Source organism: Saccostrea echinata, unplaced genomic scaffold (genome assembly GCF_033153115.1).
Source record: "Saccostrea echinata isolate AGI-Se365-2 ecotype Australia unplaced genomic scaffold, CSIRO_AGI_Sech_v1 ptg000086l, whole genome shotgun sequence".
NCBI lineage: Eukaryota > Metazoa > Mollusca > Bivalvia > Ostreida > Ostreidae > Saccostrea > Saccostrea echinata.
The window spans coordinates 3,164,716-3,180,115 of NW_026889835.1; the positions used below are offsets into that span (position 1 = coordinate 3,164,716).

Sequence of the window (15,400 nt, forward strand, 5' to 3'; positions counted from 1 at the left end):
AGCAGGTGGACGTGCTTTCGGGGGGATGGTTTCCAAAATTCGTTCATATAAAGATATAGGGATTTCAACTTTCGAAAAACTTTTTTGAATTCTGTAGCACCAGTTTAAGACTCTTGTAGTGAAATATGGGGCTTTCGAAACTGTCACTGCATTGAGATGGTACAGATCGAATCGCTGTACGATACCTGAACCGTTTACTGACAATGGAGGACAACCGTATAACAAAACATGTTTTCTTTTGGGAATTAAATCAATGTAATAAATATAAATGGACGTCGCAAATTAAACTTCTGTTTGAATCAGTGAATTCTGAACATGTTTATAATAGGTTATTACTGTTTGACATTGTTGAATTTGAACGAAAATTGTTTTTAAATTATGAGAGTGAATGGCTAGTAAAGATAAAACAACTACCTAAATTACGTTTGTATAAAGATTTCAAAAGACACTTTAATACTGAAAACTACCTTGAAATGAATGTTCCAAAATTTCAAAGATCTATTCTTGCTCAATTTTGATGTGGAATTTTACCAATTAGAGTTGAAACTGGAAGATATAAAAGAGAATCATTTGAAGATGTTAGTTTTGTTCTAAACATGAAGTAGAAGACGCGTGCCACTTTTTATTACATTGTACTAAATATTCGAATTTCAGAACATATTTATTTTTTAGCATAAAATGCAACCCCACTTTGTCTATGTCAGATCTAGAAAGTGTAATTTTCCTTTTAACAAAATTTCCTAGGCAGACCTCAAATATTTTTATCCATTATACATGCACAGGCAATCTTTGTTGTACAAAAAACACTATGCGTAATATTTGTGTATATATATATTTCATTTATTTTTGTTTAAAGTGACATGTAGATCAGATGGGCCGCGGGTGTTTGAATATTTAATTGTTTTTAATGTGTCTCATTGTACTGTATAATGCATGTCACTATAATAAATGGTTTACTTACTTACTTATACATATATAATGTACTTTTTTTGTTTAGTACCTAACAAAAGAATACAATGGAATTCTTACATGGCAAGGAAAACGTCCGAGAAATTCCGAATAAATCGTTCATCTTTCGTTCACTTTGACCTCGGAAATGGAATACTCGTAAGTCTCTGGATTTATCCTACATTTATAACCCCAACCGGAAGTCTTTGTATCCCATTCAAAGTCTTATTTTGTAACGAGGTGATTTTCGTGGAAGAGATGAGTGGTTTACAATAAAGAGGCTCGACCAGAGACGTCCGAAACGATTAATTTGACAAGGAAAAAGTCTTTCGAATCGAACGATGTCATTTTAAAGTAGGTTAATGATTGATATATAAACAAAATACGAGCTTGAAGCGGGGGTGCCTGAAATTGAGTTAGGTACCTTGCGGTAAAAATAGGTAGGGGTGCCTACGAAACAAGTGCCTGTGTCTGGTACTGAAACCCCAAAAAAAAAATAATAAGAGATGAGAAATATTCTGACTGTGAAATTTCGTAACATTTACTGTGGCTAAAACTTTATTGTCGACAAAGAATTAATCAAGTAACATCGTTCGTGTAGCGTGCATAGTCTTGTATGTATTCCAATTTTAACTTTGTTTATTAAGGAATTTTAAAGTAGAATAGCCAAGGTAGAGTCCCCAAGACGAATATAATATATACTCTTTGTGATGATATTTCGATAAAAAGATTAACTAGAGGTACCGTGGGCACTGAGCTCACAAATGACCCCCCCCCCCCCTCGCGACAAAGCCTTGCATATATGATAGCACAAAGTCCTTTTTTAGTTGAGGGAAACCCCAGATATCTGTCAATCAGAACATGAAAAAGGAGGTGCACAATGGTACAGTGTATACGTAATAAAAAAGATTCTGTGAAAGTCTCATTAAATTTTATTCAGTGGTATAGGAGGAATTGCAGAAAAGAGATGGGAGCCCCCAAGTGATACTGACATACACCCCTATCACTATTGTCGCTGCCTTTCAAGCGGGGGGGGGGGGGATCTAAATATTATAGCTGTACATTTTTAAGGATCATCAGAAAACATGAAATCTTGCATTTTTATTGAAATATACGTATATAGTTTTTATCTGCAGAGTTTTACTGTTTTTTTTTTCATGCAAATAGCGAGCTCACAATGGAACCTGTCTGCAAACCTGTCTAATAACCCTAATATGATTCTAGTCAAGTGAGGTATGACGTATATAATGAAAACACTAAATGTTCCTTGACTTATGGAGAGAACGATTATAGGCATTATGCCTGCTGTTCAATCCATTTCATTTGTAATGAATAAATATATCTTAAACTAAACTAATACTAAATGTGAGAGTCCGAAAAAAGGTAGGTATACAGCAGTACATGTTCTGTTAGAGCTCTTTATACATAAGGCCTCAACGGAGCTTACGCAAGTTGGTACAAATGTATATGAACTGGTTTGAGTTTGGAATGGATTTTCCTGTTTTGTTTGTATGTTGTTTAACGTCCCTCTCGAGAATTTTTCACTCATATGGATACGCCACCACTTGCAGGTGGAGAGCTGCAAATTTTGTCCTATACTCGGCACTTACGGCCATTGAGCAGTGAGGGATCTTTTTCGTGCCAGCACCTACTGCGACACGGGACCTCGGTTTATACGATATCATCCGAAGGACCGGTCTCCACGTCCCACAGTGGGATTCGAACCCGCGACGTAAGGATCAACTCCTTACTTCGCGACTCTAGAGCAGACGCTCTAACCACTGCGCCACGCGGGCGACTGGATTTTCCTGAGGCAGAATAGTCTGAATTAAAAAGATTTGTTTAAATAATAACAATCGATTTTATTTCCGATTTATTTATTTTTGCGAACAATAATTATATCTTGTACATTGTTGAGATCAACCAGAACTGTTGAACAGATCATGCTGATGTGCGCAACAAATACGTTACAGAGAGCAAAAGTTAATTAAATTTGATTTTCGATTGCAAGAATTTACGAAAGCCTATTAGGATCAAACTACGGTAAAAAAAAAAATTAAAAGGCGTTATAACGCCTTTTCAAAAGGCGTTATAACGCGGAAAAAGGCGTAATAACGCAAATAAAGGCGTATTTACGCCTTTCCAAAAGGCGTTATAACGCGAAAAAAGGCGTTATTACGCCTTTCCAAAAGGCGTTATTACGCCTTTCCAAAAGGCGTTATTACGCCTTTCCAAAAGGCGTTATAACGCGAAAAAAGACGTTATTACGCCTTTCCAAAAGGCGATATTACGCCTTTCCAAAAGGCGTTATTACGCCTTTCCAAAAGGCGTTATTACGCCTTTCCAAAAGGCGTTATAACGCCTTTCTAAAAGGCGTTATTACGCCTTTCCAAAAGGTGTTATTACGCCTTTTTAAAAGGCGTTATTACGCCTTTCCAAAAGGTATTATTACGCCTTTCCAAAAGGTTTTATTACGCCTTTCCCAAAGGCGTTATTACGCCTCTTTTTTTTCAATACATGACTTACTTAGCCCACGCTGGGGGCTGATTATAATTAGATTTCTAGGAAAAAAGATTTTTAAATGTGTAAAATATTTTCAGTGTTAAACCAACTTAGTCCTTCTCTGATGCCAGACGCTTCTACCAAGGTGTATGGATTTCAGAAATTTTGTTGAAGGCTAATTGCTCATTATACCTATGCAAATACTTTGCCTGTTTTTTACCAAGAGGAGAGAAAAATATTTCAAATTTGACATGAATTTTTAATACGTGGCTAGCAAAGCCCAAAGCTGGTTCTGCCTATATCCTCAAAAGTAGAGTGTTGACTTCTCTTAATATGCATGCAAAATGCAAACAACTGTCTGCGAGATGTGCAGGAATATAGAAAATACTATAATTTATAATATAATTTATAATATTAAAACTATAATCTAAATATTGCATAAATAAAGATGGCTTTGGTTCAATCTTTCATATATTTACTATTTTAAAATAACGCCTTTCCATTTTTGGATACAACTCGATCCTTTTCAAACAGGCCGGTAGTACGAATGGGAGTGGGGGGGGGGGGGGGGTCCCCACCCCACTTTTTGGGAGAATAGTCTTGCTATAGTTTAAATATAAAAAATCATTAATTGATTGCTTGGTCCCTTAACATTTTGTTGCAGTATGGTTAAACTCGGGCAAGTCATTGCATTTAAAAAAAGTTTTACCGAAAAATTAGATAAAGTTTCCCTTCAAGTTTAGGCAGTTTATTTTTTTTCGGGGGGGGGGGGGGGGTTCTTGTTTTTTTTTATGCTTGTCAATTTTATGGGACCCCCCCCCCCACTTTAAAAGCACGGGCCTGTCAAAGACATAATAATGGCCCTTCAAAAGGCATAATAACGCCTTTTTGAAATGCGTATTAATGCCTTTTAAAAAGGCGTAATAACGCCTTTTAAAAGGCGTAATAACGCCTTTTAAAAGGCGTAATAACGCCTTTTGGAAAGGCGTTATAACGCCTTTTGGAAAGGCGTAATAACGCCTTTTGGAAAGGCATAATAACGCCTTTTGGAAAGGCGTTATAACGCCTTTTGGAAAGGCGTAATAACGCCTTTTTTCGCGTTATAACACCTTTTGGAAAGGCGTTATTATGCCTTTATTTGCGTTATTACGCCTTTTTCCGCGTTATAACGCCTTTTCAAAAGGCGTTATTACGCCTTTTTTCGCGTTATAACGCCTTTTGAAAAGGCGTTAGAACGCCTTTTAATTTTTTTTACCGTAGTTTGATCCTAATAGGCTTTCGTAAGAATTAAATTAATGTCGCAATAATTGAATTGATATCTTGAAATAATACTGATCATATTTTCATGTAAATTGGGTTAATTTGTTGAATTTGATTCGTGGAGTCACATTTGTTAAAAAGCACTATTACCATCTGAATGATGATCCCCCCCCCCCCCCCCAGTATGGTATAGAACTTAGCAACAGTCACCATAAGTTATGCACGTAGCATCGTTTTTGAAAATGGGAGACAGCCGGGGAAAAAAAATGACAGCTTCTTTGACCAAAAAAGGAAACTTGTCCAAACTCGAATATCACCTTTCGTGATGATGGTGATGGGGTGGGAGGATTAGGGGGTAGTTTCCAAGATTTTAAATAACATTCGCAACGGAGGATTTACAACGAAAAGTGGGGAGGGAGACCACTAAGTCGATGAACTTTTTCATACTATATTATCAGTTTAAAAAGGGGGCAGACCCCCCTCCTACCCCCCCCCCTCACGATGCATGCTACGTACCTGTTATTTGACAACGGGTGATTTAAAAAAAAATGATGCGTGGAATTACTACGCGTAAGGTTCACCGTTACCCGTTCACCGTTAGATGTATTTGTATAAAATATTTACTATAATTAAATGTTATAAATATTGCATGTAGTTGAAGGGTAACATTGAAAATTTTCACCCCAAGTTCAACCTCGCCTGCGCCTCGGTTGGCAATGGTTTTCTTGCGGTGAAAATTTTCGATGTTTCCCTCAACTACATGCAATATTTATGCAATATTGCGGCAGTGTGTGATGTAAAGATGGTTAACACGGTTTCTAGGGTTAACACATTAACTCGATTAGTAGAGGATTGGACGAACAAGATGTCCCGGGTTTAATCCCAAGCACAAACGGATTTCTGTTACATTTGATGCCCAGCGTTGTGACTGTGTACTCTTTATCGGGTGAATGTGATTGCTCCCGGCTCCGGAACTACCCTACATGTTTTAGCACTCCTTTAGAAATGAGGACATACCTATCTTTGGAGGGGTGCAGTTTTGTATTGTGCGATACACTGATTCCTAAAAGCTTGGGCTAGTGGCTCCATTCCTTGGTTCGATTGATAGAGTATTGGACTGGCATGTTAAAGATTAATTCTGGGTTCAATCCCAAGTGCAGGCACAAATTGTTTTTTTTTTCTTTTTTGTTTGTTCTTTCTTTTTTTTTTAACAATATCTTCAATGAGCTCCATATTTCATCCCTGCAAACGTGCTTGGAACTTTCTATATTTCGGTGTTCAGTAAATTATAATACACGAGGAATTATCAGTACATGTCACTCTGGCAAGACTACAACGAGACTACCAATTAGATAAGTTGAATAAGCCGATTAGATAAATTATTCACGGGAGTTATCTTGTAGCTAGAGAGTAGTATTTTAATGACTAGCAATTGATGACTTGTGAACAGAAGATTATTTTGTTTCAGTTTTCACCATTTTTCAAAACCACCTGAATATTCTGAATATCTTTTTGGACTTCTTCAATCAGTTATTTACAAGTTTGTCCCTGATCAGTAATTGTGTTTTCACTTTCAATTACAATGTATCTATCATAATATTAATGATTGTTTAAAAAAAAAAAACTTTTTAGAAATACATGTACTTACATACGTAGTTTCAAGACAATAAGCATTATAAATTACAAGAAAAAGATCATATAGCGATATTCTGTTTACTGTAGAGTTTCTTGTGGAAACTGGTTATAATCTACATGTATAACATTTGAATGGGCCAAGAGAGACCTGTAGTGGCACATGTTGTTGCCTCTGCATATATTGTAGCTGGCGACATTATATGAAGAATTGAGTTGTGGCACATATTGTCGCCCATCGGTACAAATAGAATATAATAAAGAACTACGCTCTTTGTTTAAGAAATAAATCTTTGGAAAAAAAAATCAAATTTCAGTATCATCATTCCGGATGATTAACATCAGTGTCAGTGTCTTTTGCAGAGTCCGGAACGCATTAATTGTTTCATAAGGCCATCTTTAAAAAAAAAAAATGTTTGTTTGCCCTCTTCCGGCCGACAGGCTAAACATGGCCCGACTCAAAACTTTTTTCAACCTCCAGGAAACGATATTTTTTTTTTCCTTTTTTTTTTTTATTTCTGAATTGTCTCATCCCTTCAACGTGTATGTTGAAATTTTCTGGGGGGGAAACATTTTCCCCACCTACCTACCGACACAGTTTTTTTTTTTTTACTCTGAGTTATAAAAGGGAAAACAACAATTATTCTAAACCTGACCTAATCCTTTTTTATTCCAGTCAAGTTACTATATTCTTCATCATTTAGGGATTCATTGTCGAGATCCTCTGATGTACTTTCTGATTTTAACAAAATATTTCTTCAGTGAGATAAATAATTCTCACTCCAAGACATTTTAACACCCTATTTTATCAGTCAGATGGAAATTTTCAATAATATCTATATCTCTAATCAAACATTCATCGGACATGTGAGAGGAGCACGTACGTGCATTGTCGTGCAATATCACACTATGCTTCAAAAATACATGTACCTGTGTGCAGGCTTCCTTAATTAGGCCAAAATAAAAAAATACCTTTGTTTCCCCTAACGCGACCGACCCACTTAAATCGTGCCGACTGAAAAGTTTTTTTAATAAGATTATTCAAATATTTTTTTATTGTTTATCAACTTTATAAAATACAATTTCATCAAAATCCGTTTTTTATCAGAACGGCAGCTTTTGTTTTACTCTCATTTGGCGCCCACAACATGTTGCCACAGAGGGTTAGTTCGTGTTATAAAACAACGGTGATGTATCAACCTTAATATATATCTTTACCTTATTAGAATCCTACACTCTTGAAACATTTAGTGAATTAAATATACCATGACTAAGGAGTGTTAAGATGGTAATTGCAAATATGTCTTCTAAAATCAACGTACGTAGTAAGCATGGCAAAGCCTGCCTCCTGAGCAGATGAGGGGCCCACCTTGTGTATGCATATCAATATAAATTTCACTGCATTGCATTCGTTTCGATCTAATAAACACTTCATCTATGATTATATTTTTACTATATAGGACCATAGGGGTTGTAAAAATCTCTTTGTATAATTATTTCATCTTGATAAATGTAATTCAGATGTCGTTTCGTCATTTCTTTTATTTATGGGGTAAACTTCGTGACTATAACAATTGATATATGAAACTTTAACCATTTTAGATATGGTTTGGTTGAATTAAATATTGTTTATACAGGTACACTCTTTTCAAATAATGTTGAAATCTTTAAAATTGGCTTATGGTACGGCTTCCTGAGACGTCCAGTGTATTTTTCTTTAGTTAGGCCCTTGAAAATAGGTTGTTTCTTTGCTTTAAAATACCTTTAAAATTGTTGGGTCGACAACATTTGAACACCTGCCTTATGGCCATTGATCATAAAGCATCAATAAGGGATCTTTTTCATGCCAACATCTACATGTATACTGCGACACTGCATGCACCTACGCTTTTTACAGTCTCATTCGACTGACAAGTCTCCACGTCCCACGTCGGGACCTGTGACTTAGAATAAGCTCCTGTCGTGACTCCAAAAACGAAACACTAGAATTACTGCGCCACGCGAGGCCCTTGACATTCTGTCTGTGTAAGCAATCGAAGATGATAGTAGGTTTAAAAAAAAATATACAGATACAATATGGCAGATGAATGAGTTTTTGCGAATCTTGTCTTTTTGTAAAAATTCGATTTCAATAAATTTACGATGGCCTGAGATATTTCACAAATGAATAATATTTGTGAACTAATTTACCATACATGTTGCTTCTAAATTTCATTTGTATGACATTCGGTTTAAAAATCGGCTTCTTTTGTTCTTTCTTATTTATGAAGATATTATTCACTTTTTCAGAAGGTATTTTCAAAACTGCTGTCAAGAAAAAAAATAATAATTTACCTACCTACCTACCCAACTTGAAATTTTAGGATCGGGTTAGGGGAAACAAATATATTTTTAATGATGGCCTTAGAAACAGTTTTTCTGATCTTTATGTGAAATGATCTACAAAAAGCACAATGTGAGATTTTGTATCGATATAAAAAGTTTTAGCATTTGAATTGTCATCATCAGAAGAAGTTTGAAGCTTCATCTATACTTATTCCAATTAAGGGTGCATTTTGTGCAAATTTACTTATCCACAGTGACCTTTCCTCCGATAAAGCCCTAGCTCCGCACTTCGTTATCTTTCCCTTAAGGTTTCTTCGATTGGAAACATTTGTTCGCTTTTCACGTATAACAGTTTATCTTTCTAGACATGATGAAATGGTGTTTTTCCAATATGGTTTATAAAATAATGACAGATTTAACCGACAAAATTAACATTTTTTTTTTATCTTCCAACATTTAATGAACGGAACGCTGATTTATTTTCAGGAACAGTATATACCCACAGTACTTTAAAATTTAATTACAAGAAAAGGAAAGGTAATGGCAACAATCTATATACAAAACGATTTCTTTTAAAATTCTGTATTTATGAAATACAAACAGAAAGTGCAAATCTATATGCTATAGGCCCCCATTATACATCGATAGATATTTACCGAAAGAAAAATCAAACAGAAATCGGAAAAAATAACGCTTAATAACAAGTAAATCAAAATACTTAACGCAATGTACATGCAGATATATCAAGTATATACGTTATCAATATATCTTAATTATTAAAAAAAGTTTTCTCCCCGAGATTTAACACGATATAAAAAAAATATATATTGTACCTCTACTGATTCTGGCCAAAAAGAGTAAATGACCCATTTTCCTGATTCTCTGAAAATATGTTTTGTATTGATATATACATGTAATAAAACAGTTAAAGTCTATCATACAGGGTGTTTCATAATATGTTACATTTTGAATAATGTAAATGTTGACAAACACAAGGAAGAGATTCAGACAAATATTTTCATTTTGATGCATGTACCCATTAGATTCATTTTGTCCAATTACCAACTAAAATATTAAACTGTAGCTGAAAACTCGAAACTTTAATGAAAAGTAGCGAAATTTCTAAATTGTGTCATTTTTGTTACGTTGAATTCCACAAGTCAAAACTCACTTAACACATAATGAAAATGATCTCGAGCTCTGCCTATTTCAACTGCCAAAGAAAGTCTTGTTTTTTTTTTAAGGTGTCACACATTTTTGCCTAGACATTTCTCATCTGAAGTTTTAAATTCCTTTCGAGCGCATTCAGTGTCTGTGGTTTATGATTTTAGACCCTGTTCTGAAATTTCCAAAGGAAAAAGCACACAGATTGAGATCTGCTGAATGCAGGGGTGTTGCATTTATGGAAATTTGTAAGTTGATTGCATAATTTCTTGATATTTCAAAGTTCAATGTACTCTGTAAATGCTGATATTGCCAGCATTAATTTCTTAAGACATCTTCCTGACACTTCTTTTAGGAGTTTGCTAAACTTTATAGAGCCCCCATTTCACCAATAAAATCTGTTCGTTAATTCCTATTTATAATTTTTTTCGGGGGGGGGGGGGTTATCATTTCATTTATCGCATGTTGCAAGTCCCTGTTCTTTAACCTTGTTACTAGTCTTCTGACTAGCATTCAAGAGAGCTCCCATTATTTGGAATATTTCGCTTGCGATTTATATTTTGAAAAAAAAAAACTTTACTATTCGGCAAAATGTTTTTAAGCTATGTCCATTTCCAAAAAATATTCACATTATGACATTGGCGTTGATGTCACAATTAAACATTCAAATACCATGATTTCTATGACTTTTTCACATGGAATAAAAATGCAGGATTCAATGTTTAAAATGATATATGGTTTGTGTTATAAATATGATAGGTAAGAAAAATATTTAGATTTAAAAATGTAACATATATTTTGAAACACCCTGTAGAAGGAGTCAACAAGATTCTAATTCCCCTCGAGCAAGCCAATATTTCCCTCGGCTTCGCCTCGGGAAATAGGCTTGTTGGGGAACTGAAATCTTGCTGACTTCGCCTCGGGAAATAGGCTTGCTCTTGCATTGGGAATACATGTATATCTTAATACTATTGTCGTCTTAAATGATTGATTAGTCGTGGAAGAAATATGAAACTGTTCAATTCGAATAACCTTTTACAATATTTTGTAATATATGTAATAGTTTTCATTATCATTATCATCGACTACTACCAATACACGTTCCTGGAATAATTTTTTTGGTGAAATATTAAAATCAAATCCCTAAGTAATAACTCCAATCTTTAAATAATGAAATGAGATAAAAACGTTTTAACTAAAGTTGTTACAAATAAAAAAAATAATCAAAGGGGTTTGTATTGAAAATAGGTCGGCCAAATGGAAGGGGGGGGGGGGGGTAGATCGAGTCATATGTTTTGGAGGGTGTGTATCATTACCGCTACGTTTTCAAAATTTTCATTACCGCTATATGTTATCTCGTGACCCCCCCCCCCCCTGTAAACCCGCAACCTACCTTAATTACGTTTTCTAGTAACGTTAAACACATATGGCTGACACGGCGCGATGTTTACTGAATTGAATTTCATTTATGAAAGGTATTAAATATACATCTATGCCTATGGAAAAATATTAAAATTAAACAGCAAATCACATAACTTGTTGTGTTAACACACACGCTTTTGAAGAACTTCTTGTGACTATTGTCAACAGATGCAGTGTACTCTGCACACAAAGTAAAACACGCTTGTAGCCAGGTGCCAGGGACGAACAATTTTGATATGTTTTAAAGGTAATTCATTGGGCGCACTTGTTTTATAAGCCTGGTCAAGCCGGTTGATACTTCCGGAAGCGGGCAATTAACTTGTTTCAAATATTTTTAAGCCGCCGGGTGATCAGAAGTAGCCCGGATCGCCCGAAAAATTTCGAGCGGGCAGATGAAAAGCAATATCGCGGAAAATTGAGGTAGAAATCTTCTTGATGGTGAAATATTCGTTTTTTATCATTTGCAGTAGTTTCGGTTTCAATAAACATACAGTACTGAGATGATAAGTAACTTTTACAACATGTTTGTTTCTATTTGCACGACCAACACTTTTTTTTTGTTAATTTTAAAGTTACTTTTCAGTTTTGTTTGTAACGAGGCCCTGTGCTCCAAATTCACAGATTGTGCATGGAATGGATCTAGTAAATATTTAAATGCAGATATATCCACAAAATCGTTGTCCTCGTGCGCTCAGGGAAAATTATTTATTACAGCAACAGCACCGATAACAGTATCAAGCATTTTCCGGCTGAATTCGTTTCAGTTTCAGTTCGTTTCACTCGATCGTTTCAGTGACACTAACCGGGTCATTATGTCATGTGATAAAAGTGAACCGGGTCAATGCCCGCATGTCTGAAACAAGTGGGCCCATCATATCGCATAAATTAAAAAAGTAACATCTTTGATTTTAGTATCCATGGACATACTGAATGTATATAGTTGAGGGTAACATTGTAAATTTTAAAATGTTACATGTACCCTCTACTACATGTAGTATTTATTATATTATAATGAATGTTTTACAAGGCCGCAACTAGCTCAAATTTTTAGTGAGGCAAGGATATTCTGGGGGCCACTGGGGGTCGAGGGTAGTGCCCTGATGGGGGTTCACGGGGGGTCTCAAAACCTGGATTTTAGTACATTAAAGACTTAATCTTTGAAATTTTTCACAGCTTTTTTATTATTTTTTACATGCTTTCTAAACTATAATGAAGCACCTGGTGAGATGGTCTATTTACAGAAATTGAAAGTAAAGTTGAAAATATTATAATGTTAATACAAAGACGCAAATAATTTCAGATCAAAGTAAAGCCATTTTCAATTTTTAGAAAACTCTTAAATTTTATTAAGGCATTGGCCTCACTTGCCTCAATGGTAGTTACATGTACGGCCGTGGTTTTATACAAATACAAATAAAGATGAAGCGCTCGCGCATAGATTCCGGGCGGTCTTGGGGGGGGGGGGGTGATATCACCCGTCGTCAAGCAATGTTGACTGTTGCTAAATTCTATCTGGAAGGCGTGGTTTTGTGACCAAGAGAAATTGCATAAGTCGGTTTCCGTTTTACAAATTTATTGAAACTCCAAAAATTTAACAAAATCTGCAATTAAGGTCGGGAGTCGGTGATCCGAGCGCCTTGACTGCCGCTCTGCAACTGCCAAATATTCTAATATGACAATTGATATAAAGATACAAAGGAATATTTTTAATAAACAATAGAATTAATGGAAGGGAGAAAAATACAAATAGATATCAATTAACGGCTTAATTCAATAAACAAAGTGTCACTTTAATTATTCAGATAAAAGTCACTCAATGGCATGACAGGGGAGAAGGTTTTATGTCCTTGGGGTACATTTCACACGGTGATAGTTTCATCATTCAGAGGGTAACAGTGTTTTTTAACAAATGTTTCTTGAAATTTACATGAAAGTATAAGCTTAATATACCAAAATAACGATGTTGGATTTCCGGGTCCTCAGATACTCACTCTTGCTAAAATCTATAATGTATAGGCCAACGCTACTGGTCTAACAAGCTCATTTCATTCAGCCACAGTAAATTAATGCCTTGTGTTACGTCTCTGGGCGAGCAGGGTTTTTTTTCACATTGAAATCCAATAAAACTGAAAACAAAACTTCTCAGAAATACAAATAAATTGACAAGTAATACTTCCTTTAAAGAGAAAAGACTGATACTATCAAAACAAAGCATGCATTAACTAGTTTTAAGCTCTACTTGTCTATTTTATGTGATAGAAAGATTTTATGCAATGGTACTGTCCGTCATTTGTAAGTCTGGACTTTCAACTGTCTAATCTACTTGTATTTTCAAATTGCTTCTCCTCCTAAAGTTCTGTCCGATTTAAATAAAACTTGGAATACATGTAGAGTACACTAAGATACACATGTACACTCAATTCTTTCTTTCACTTTTTTATTTCAGTGAACGGTGTTGCCATGGTCACAAAAAAAAAAAAAAAGAATTTCTGTGATGTTCAGAAATGCAGTACGATTTCGCCAATCTTGTAAAACATATATTATAGGTATAACACCATGATACACATTAAAATTGCACTTGTTAACATTGTAGTTGTTATCTACATTGATAAAATCCCTTAAATACCACTGGATCTTGATGCATACAATGTCATGTACATTCTATAGAAAAGAGGTAGGACACTAATTTAATACCCAGTCTTCAGATAATGCGTTATTCATTGAACTTTTTGGTTTTTTAAGGCGATTTGGCACTGAAACTCGTGCTTAATTATCTTTGTTTTTTACTTTCATTTTGAAAAAATAAATGATGAATTATTCTAAAATAATGAATAAAATCAAGGCACTTCAACTCCTGTAGCATTACATGTAAGATTGAATTTAGTGAAAAGAGATTTTGTGGATTTGTGAACTTGGCAATGTGTTCTCGACAGAAAGAAGTGATTTTTATAGGTTCCTTAAGTATTTCCAAAATTTCTTTAATGGGGTGTGCTCCAAAGCCCTGGTTCAATCCCACCTGTATCCAACCTTATTAAATAATATATTACTTTTCTTTACACCTTCCATCAGTATATCGTACAAAGTGGAAATTTTGAGAAAAAAAGGGAGGAGGTGGATTCTCATATCAGTACCCAAAACGTGAAGCGAGGGGGGGGGGGGGGGCTTAACATTGTCACTGAATCCTTTCTCGAATGTAGATTTGATATCCTCAATATCACCCATGAAATTTAGTACCCTGACTTTTCGAAAAAACCACGCGTGGTCCTTCAGTACCGTTTTATCCTTGAATAAGGTAGCGTTATATCCTTGAATAAAATAACTTTCATGGCCCCAGCCATCACAATCTCAAACTTCACCACATCCCCAGCCATACGTAATTTCATATACAATTCACTAGTTCCTCATAAACACCACGTTTTAAAGGAGAGTCGCAGGGAGATTTTGGCAAATTTGGTTAAAATTTGAGGCATGTTACCGGATATTGCAAATGCAAACAGAATTTTTTAAGCTTGGTTTCAAGTTCTAAAAAAAAAAAAACTTTTGACCGACACAATCAAATACATAGATATTTCATAAAATGAATACAAATTAAATTTACTTTATTAATTCATTTATGTAATGAGAATATTTAATCACATTAAAGAATACGGGCTAGGCTAGGAGATCAAATAATAAAATAGACTGATACATGTATATTTCAATTTTGGTCCTCAAACATAACTTCCACTGAGATTTGAAATATGAATAGTGCATACATGTATCTTTACATATTTTCAAATTTGATAAAAAAAATGATAAAAAAAACCTCATTAAAAAAAGTACTTGGAACTTGAAAAAAAAACTGACCAGAAGGCTCACTTTAATCTTTACAAAATAATTTCATTAATAAGTCAGCTAAGTCTGAACAATATTTGCATGTAGTATACTGGTTAATATAGATATAGATATTTGCATGCCACGTACGACGAAGTACAAATTCAAATTTCTTCTCAAATAGGTAAAAACCCTTACAAAGACTTCAAAATGAAAACTGGACCTTTATGACAATAGCTTAATTCATTTTTTTCCATTAAAATCATTTATTATTTTTAAAAAAATCAAACTCGCTGTGTTTCTTCAGAACAGCTAGGGTTTACTTTTATGTTCT

At 34.7% G+C, this 15,400-nt stretch overlaps 1 protein-coding gene across 2 annotated transcripts in view; it reads right to left on the minus strand.

Moving 5' to 3' along the window:
- Window positions 1-15,400, minus strand: part of LOC133177100 (E3 ubiquitin-protein ligase RNF170-like) — a 57,407-nt gene that overhangs the window by 25,548 nt on the left and 16,459 nt on the right. The gene's annotated exons all lie outside the window — the stretch shown is intronic.